We start from the raw sequence: 8,363 nt of genomic DNA, 5'->3' as shown, positions 1-8,363 counted from the left end.
ATTCTCCAAGACCAGCATGGAATAAAGACATTTCCGTACAGTCTCTTTCTGGTTTGTTTACCTTGCCTTCGCGTTTGGGTGCATGTAATGATGGAAGTTCCAGCATTTCTCGGAGGCTAGAAAGGCTGTAGGGTGCACACAAACTTGTCCTAGGGCAGTTGACATGAAGTTCTATTTGGTATAAAATAGCTTGATGCGTGATTAAGATTACCGAAGTGTGTTGCTATGTTTAAATTGTAGGCACATTTTATATTTCAATGACATTGAGTTGAAACATTGCGCTTTCAACGTAATAAATGGTAAAAAGTTTGTACCTCTCTAACTCTTGTGTTTCTTGTGTCTTAACTTAAAGGCTCCTAAAAAGTCTGTAGCTTCCCCACATAAGTTGTTATAATTTCTGTGGTTCCACCACTATGCAGATTTTTCTGCAAAGGTAGTGCACAGTAAAAGTGATGTTACATAGATCTTGGCATATTTCAGGTGATTTGGACACTTTTCTTTAATGGTTTCAACTATAGTTTCCCAGGTATGGGAGGCAGCTTCCATGAGAGGGCATCTCAAAAACGGATATGGTTGGCCTTTAAAAAGGCTGTTGGAGAAGGTTTTGCCAGTGCTGTCAGAGTAGTTGACTATGAATGATAAGTAACATTACCATCATAGAGGACGTGCGACACAAGGCTTGCAGAACAATGTACAGCAACGGGGCTGCCATGTACTGTCCAGCAGTCTTTGTGTATCAAATCCTCTAAGCTAATATTGTTCCAATCCTTCCCTAGTCACTCTATCGGGCAGGTCCGGCACCGAAAAAATAGGGTTGTTGGCGGGCAGTCGATGGCTTGTTGGCTGCAGGAAGAGAAGAGAGGGTGGGGGATGTCACTCAAAAAGAAATGTGTTCCTTTACAATGCCTGAGTCCCACTATAGCGACAGGCAGATACAAAAGACAGCGACAAGCCTCAAACCAGAGTCTTTCGCGATTTGACAGGCTTTGTATAATAAAGGAGGCTATGCTCAAACACGAGTATCATGCACGCGAGGGTATCATCGGCAAGCTTGCAATCGCTCGTGCTTACTTCACGAGCACCGAACGACTAAACGCCTGCCAAAAGTGCCATCGCGAGCATGCTACGTGGGTTTGAGGTTTGTCGCTGTCCTTTGTTTCTGTCTGTCGCTCTAGTGGGACACGGGCGTAAGTAGGGTTTCATGTCTTCAGAGTTTAGTAGTTTTTGGAACATTCAGGTCTTGGCTTACTGAGCTTTTCAACTGTCCCAGAAATAGATCCAAGGTTTGTCCTCAGCAGAAATTAGCAATATAATTCCCCTTTTCTTTAACTGGTCGATATTTTAAAAGGGAAGCCAGAGATCTTTTTTTGGGAAGTCAGAGTCTGTATTGAGTTGTCTGGCGGAAAAAAAATGCCACACAATGGTTTTATTTTTTGGCCATGTATAACTTTCCCTATCGGAATTTATTGAAGAAATACAATCTGACGGATCTTTACCGGCTAGTCATTTTTTTTTATTTTTTCGAGTTTGTCTGAAAACACGGAATCCTTCTTTAACCAGTAGGTACAATTTGTCATTACTAATGTACTCAATGAATTCATGGTGCTGACTATGGTTTCAATACTTCATCAAATTTTTTCTTTAGACAAGCATACAAAAGAGACCACAGGTGGCCCAGCATGGTGTTCACCAAGCAAACAATCTAATCTCGAAGACTGCATAAACGTTATGGCTTTCTGGAATCCGAAATACACTATGTGCAATCATTAAGGCCAAAACCTTATTTGTTTCATCGTTCGGTTCTTGAGAAAAAACATGTCGACAATACGAAAGGTACCAAAACGTTTATGTGACATCTGCAAATATTGATATTCCTCCGAAAAAGACGTTTAGCCCACGTCCCTCGGCTGGCACCGAACCAGCAACCTTTCATTCCGTAGTTCAACGCAGTACCGCCACAAGGGGAGGGGTACCGCCACATCCGTAATTCACGTGTCTGTCTTTAATGCATCGGTGCTTGGGCTTTCGCCTTCAAGTCGCCTTGGGGATAACATAAGCACATAAGAGACACTGCGTTTTTTTTTTGTGAAGCTAAATGCAGTTTCGCACAGCTTACCATGGTTATTCGTGGCGGATAAAGTTCAGGAGGTTGTGGCCTCTTGTCCTACAGTGGCTACACGAGTGTGCAGTGGCTGCAAGAGCGAATCTATGGTAGCTCCAGGCAGTGCCTGACACAAATCCACTGTGCTCCGAGCTTCTTTCTGACCTGGAGCTTGATGAGCTTGCTCATCTTGTGCACCCCAAAGATACGGCAGACGTGATACCCATCTGCCGCGGAGTATTCCCGCTTTGGGCCCTTTTCTCGATTCAGGAAGACGGGCTGCATGAAACAAACATGAATAATTATCCCATTAGAAATAGCAAAGTTTACAAGGTGTAAATACCTTTTCAATCAAGCATGCATGATCCTATTTGAAACAGAACAAACATACAACAGGTGATCCCCCTTAAGAGGGATTTGCGAGCCGCACTTCGACCAGCAAAGAGCCGCATGCGGCTCGCGAGCCGTGGTTTGGCCACCCCTGGTATATACCATAGAATACCGTGCACCCACCCATACCACATTAAGCGTCCATACCCAAATTTGTGAGATCTCAGAAAATATGCACAGTGCATTGATATGTAGAATTGATGACCGGACAAGCGTCCATCCCCTATTTTTTATGATTATCTCAAAAGTTTGAGTGGGCGCTTGGCCGGCATTTTACGGTATGCGTCATTGCATACGCCATCAAGGTGATGCAGCTTGCAGCCTTTTCGTTCTTGCCCCCCAAAGAAGTATCAGATGCCTATGCGTCCTTGAAACCACTCTTCCCGTAAGAAGCTTCCGATCTGCTGCGATGGTGGGAGGACAACTACCAGTTTGAAAAATCATGCCGCCGTGTTGGCCGTGCCCTGATTAGGAGTCATCCGTGACACTGTTCCAGATTTCCTTTTTATCGTTCGCTGATATGTTATGCTATAAATCGAGACACAACGGTTCCTCGCGTTTCGGCATTTTTACTTTTTGTCTCTGCATTCCTATATGAGGCATACCCCAGTTGGGGTACGCCTGACGTAGAATAATTTCAGCATTGCGATAATTCGGAATTCGTGGCATTTGGAATGCTTCCTGTAAAAGGAGCTCACACTCTTGCATATACTTGCATCCCCTTTTTTGTGCGGAACTCAATCCTTATAAATAGGCCCATCCATGTGCCACAGGACACGACACTTCATAACGAGAATAATATCTATTTAGACTACAGGACACCATAAAAAGACAAGTGGACCCTACCCAATTCTACTGGATTTTGGATCAAATGCAAAACTTACATGCGGGTTGATGAAGACGACGTCAGTCATCTGCCGCATGTTTTTTTTTTTTTGCCTCCTCTCCGCTCGCCAGCAAGCGGTTCAGCAGTAGTCTGCGGCCCTTGGCTTCCCGGTTTACCCAGCACCTTGGCAGCAACTTGAACACCAAAATGCTGCAAAATACACACAAAAAGAAACAAAGAAAAGCAAGCATTAGACATACAATACTGAACTGAGCAGTCGGCAGAGTGATCAGTTCTCTTACTCGGTTACTCGGCAAGAGTAACCCAAGCTTACTAAACCCATGCTGCTACCAAGAAACGCCTGCAACTGAAGTGCCTAGACATTGTCAGGGAACATGAGCGCATGCATTTTAAGGCAAACACTCGGGCCCAATACAGCTGTGAACAATGAAGATCCATATCGCCCTGCAGCACACGAATCTCTGAAGAGCACAGTGCTTCAGCCAGATGAGGATCTGGAGGGCAGTCTCAAAACCTCAGGCTAGCAGCGGCTGCTCTCAGGACCTCCTCCACTCGTGTGTTTCCACCATCCACGGACCTTTCACTTTACTGTATGAACACCAGCAGGCCGAGGCACATGTCGGGTGCAGCAGGGGGCTCGGTCACTTCTTCCACATCCGCAGGGGTTGGCCATGGTGGATGCGCACTCTCTGCTCCACGCTGTGCAGCCAAGAAAGCAGCTGAGACCTCGAAGGGTCATGTTGGGTCCTGGAAATGCATTTGCCACTGTCAATAGAAACTAGGCAGTCTAGATCAGGGCTCAGCAACCCTTTGAAGCAGCTGGCCGAGGAGACGCAAAGTGAATGTGGGGGTGGGCCAGACGGGAAACAGGTGTGTGTGTGTGTGCATCTGTGGGGTTTTGCTGACACACGCTTAAAAGTATCTCCAATTATGAAGAAAAGGCTATTTAAGCCTAAATGCTTTAGCACTGCGTTGATTTCTCAAGCTTAGCCTACAGAACACTTGAGCCCCTTCTCAATACACATTTTATATTTCAATATTGCTCGCCCAGGTGCAAGCATGCAAGTTTAATGTATACTGATTAAAAGTCACGCAGAGGTATAGAGCTCATTATCCGTCCTTGTCATTTGCAAAAGCATGTGTGACTATGTGTGCTACATCCTCGAAAACGTCCGTTTACACAGCGAGCGGCAGTGTACTCTTTATATTTGAAAACCCCAACATAGGAAGCCAATGTGAAAATTAACTGAACGAGTCCTCTTACTCATTATAAAAAAACACTGCAAACAAGAATTCACTTGAAGATGAGCAAGCCCCACTGTATAAATATCTTGAACTTGCCAGGAGTCCGTCTGATTTTATTTCTGAAAGATACAGATGTTGCTCGAATCCTCCTCCTTCAAATTACGCAATACTCCAAGTTTGAAGAGTTTCTGTTACCAGTGTCTTTGCAACAAGAAAATTGAGTGATTAGACTCATCACAATCCGTTTCAACATAACTTTGCTACACAGTTAAATCAATGGCCCAGCCAGCCAATGACTGTCAGAGCGAGGCACGCACTAGCATAGTGACCGAGGTTGCAATCATCTTGCGGAGGGCTGTCACATACCTTGCTCTGTTGCTCTTATTGACTCACAAGGGATGCAGCTCTTACCATTTTCAAAGTTATGCTGAAATGAAGTATACTGCACTGTCGGAATAGTTAAGATAAAGCTCTAAAGCTTTTCCATCTGCGAGATTCCCAGGTTCCAGTTCGAAGTGAAACATCAACCAGTAATATCAGACCGAGCCAAAATCGGAAAGCTATGATGGCTTTCCTTCTACAAAAAACACGAGCCAAAAAATGTTCTCTTCGGCCCAGCGATTGCACATGCACAATGTGCCAGGGGCTGACCCCTCATTTAGGGGGTTAGCCAGTGCGCTCAGTATTTAAGAGATAAGGGTTATCAAAAAAAGCAGCAATTGGAGGAGGGGGGGAAGGTGGTGCTATTGACAGCTCTAACGTCAAAGGAAGTGCCACAATGTGAAACCACTGTATAGAGGAACACAAAAAAACAAAAAGAAATAGCTTCTGTAAGCTACAGCCCATGCTCATTAGTCTAAAAGACCGGAAAAAAAGTCAAGACAGGCAAATAATCACCACCGGATCTTGGTAATCGGTTGGCTCGGTTGTACCTGCGGTGCATCCAGGTGACTGGCTGCATGATGGAGTCACTCCCATAATTCACCAGAAGAGTTCAAGTTTCATTGCATATGACAGCACTCGTGAAAGGCACCTCGAAACGTGAATATAAACCCACTAACATAATGATGAGGAGGATTGGCAATACATTGCATGCTATCTTACCTCCAGTTTCAGTGCTGGACTGGCTTTCTGATGTTCCTGTAGCCTCAGACCTGCATAAATGACAAAAAGGACCGTGTAGTTGCATACGAATGAGAAATATGAAAAGTGTACTTTCGCGAAACAGTGGCTTCCTGAGTGGCACAGTCAGGAAACGCAAGCTGCCAAAGTGGATCCACTTTGGCCTGTACACGTCCGAGGTTCCACAGCCGCCCCGCTCTGTTGCTGCGACATTGGCCGCCTCCTTGGCGTACTTGTCCCTCAGGTACTTCCACTTTGTCTTTCAGATGTCGTCTGGAGAGAAACATGTTGATTCTAGTGTGGGACAAGCCTGACAAACATAATATACTCATGCAGAATCGTAAAATAAAAAAGACAAAAATGCCTTTGGCAATTGTAATGCTTCGTGGGCAACGAACAGCACACACAAAACGCACGTCCAAAGCACTTGCACAACAAATTTAGTCCCCCACTTAAAAATGACTTGCCAAGCTCTCAAACAAACGACTATAGTTATGTTCACTGCTAGGCTGACAAGGCGGTAGAAGCTACATGCTCATAGGAACAATCAACAATAGGTCGCCATGCATACAGCGTGGTCACACTCTCCGGGTAGTCAAGGGGCATAGAGTGGATCAGGCACTGAGGGACATGCGACTGACTGATCTAAAGACGGAGTTCATGGCTTTCACTACCCACCAACTTAGCAGTGAATCAAGTACAGACATTTAATACCGATCTCACTAACATCTGCTATGTGTACGATGCTACGTATACATTGTGGGCCAATTGGAACAAATCTATAAAACAAGAATAGTAAAAATTTGTTTTGGGCGGTATGGTACTGTAATTTGTCATTTCGTTTCGAGAAGTATTTTTAAAATGCTTGGCTCAATCGAAGGTTATAAGTAAATACGATCGATTGTCTGAAGGACACAAATGGAGTTCAGCCTTTTCCATACAACCGAGAAAAAACTTTTTCGTGGGGTGAACAAAAAGGGGAATAAAGGCGACGCAGTGATCAACTTCCTTCCTTCTTATTCTTGGTTGAAACATCGTCGAAACAACGCAAAGACGTGAAAAAAGAACGAAAAAACATTTGGGTATTTACAAATATTACCGTCTTCGTGTGTCAATTTTTGAATGACTTTTATTTTCTCGCAATATTGTTACAATAAGAACCCAACACCACCACATATCAAGTAAACCATACGCGCCACACAAAATGCGAAAACACGATGTCAGGGGATGCAAAACCGCACTTACAGCGCACGATGTCGAACAGACGGGCAATCTCCTCCGAGACGTTCTCCCGTTTCGGGTTGTCTTTTTCGTCGCGCCGAAGCTTCCCGTACAGCCAAGGGTAGTACTGGACGAGCTCGAGCAACTGAAAGCACTTGCTTTGGTCATCAAAGACGGCAGTGTCTGCGGCCTTCTGTGCAGCTTCTTCTTGCCTCTGCGCGTCCGCAGCAGCTTTCTTTTCGGTCACCTTCCTCGCGTCGGAAACGGGGGGGGGGGGGGGAGCTCATAGATGCAGCATTACGGGCCATACCGCCATACTCGCAGGCAGCTGCGAAGATAATCTGTTTCGGCTGCGGCGGCTGCGCCGCTGCGCCAGGACAGTGAAGATACGCGGAGCATGCCCTCCACCGATCGGCCGGGAGACAGGAGCGCCCTACTACGTCACCGCGCGTTTTTGTGCGCGTTGAGATAGAAGTTGAAATCAACCAACTTTTTAGTGCGCGCCCGGAAGGAGCGAAGAGGCGGCGCGACGTCACGAAATACGTCACATCCAGGGCGCTCACGACCTACAGCCGCAAAAAGAAGCGTTGATTTGGATCGCGCTTAAGCGCTCTGGCGCTCCTTGTGCCGTGCTTGCTGCTGCGGAACAGCGCGTGCCCGGCGATTCCGTTGTTGTTGTTTTTCCTTTGGCATTGAAAGAAGAGGAAGTAAAAGAGCCGTTTTCCAAGCAAAGGGTCAGGCAGACGATCTGTAGCCATGGACTTTCAGCGAATAATTGATTGGATACTACCTCATCACTTTGTATACGACATGCGCGACCCTGGTTTCATAGACACGCCGTTCAGAAATAATCACCTTCGAGAGAGCTCTGTGTCTCTGTCCCTTAGCCAGGGAACAAGGTTCGCCAGGTAGCCGTCGGTGTCTCGGTTGTGAAAAATTTCGAGCACCCAGATGGCTCTTTTGGGTGTTATGCCGTCCACACCCATATGCACTAATTGCGTATTACGTGTGTAATTGCGCATTTGTCGCGTTTCCATTTCAGCGTCCCACATGTCTGCCAAGGTCCCGCTAATGCACACCCAACCACAGTAACCGTAGGCGCACTGCACGCGCTAATCCGCAGCACTAACTGCGGTACAAGAAGCGCTAACAAGGTGCTACAAAATAGCTAATCGCGCACTATATTAGAACTAAGTCACGCTCTAGGAAGCGCCACGCTGTATATGTGAACAGGCCTTTAGTGTAGAGAGAACGGTAGAGCTCCTGTGCCTCTCGCATTGCTCCCGCGCTTCCACCATTGTGATAGCCCAAGCAGGCATGTTGACCTCGCAACACCCACCAGTGTACCACTACAGTCGAGCTGCGGCTGTCCCGGTCACTTCCCGATGGGTGCGCGCGACGCCTCTGTGAGAGGCGCACGTATAGGCACTGTGTTAG

General features: G+C 46.3%; 1 long non-coding RNA gene across 1 annotated transcript; it reads right to left on the bottom strand.

Annotated features, from left to right (window-relative positions):
* Window positions 1–570: 570 nt before the first annotated feature.
* Window positions 571–7,193, bottom strand: LOC115325889. Its single transcript, XR_005715776.2, has 7 exons — window positions 6,951–7,193; window positions 5,688–5,978; window positions 3,916–4,085; window positions 3,376–3,527; window positions 2,267–2,380; window positions 2,117–2,192; window positions 571–843 (listed from the first exon to the last, which is right to left on the bottom strand). It is a non-coding gene; the product is annotated as an uncharacterized LOC115325889 (long non-coding RNA).
* Between the last annotated feature and the right edge of the window lie 1,170 nt (window positions 7,194–8,363).

Source organism: Ixodes scapularis, unplaced genomic scaffold, assembly GCF_016920785.2.
Source record: "Ixodes scapularis isolate PalLabHiFi unplaced genomic scaffold, ASM1692078v2 PGA_scaffold7__128_contigs__length_106722199, whole genome shotgun sequence".
In the NCBI taxonomy this organism is placed as follows: domain Eukaryota; kingdom Metazoa; phylum Arthropoda; class Arachnida; order Ixodida; family Ixodidae; genus Ixodes; species Ixodes scapularis.
The sequence above is the reverse complement of the archived record's forward strand: the minus strand, read 5'-3'. Positions and strand labels throughout refer to the sequence as shown.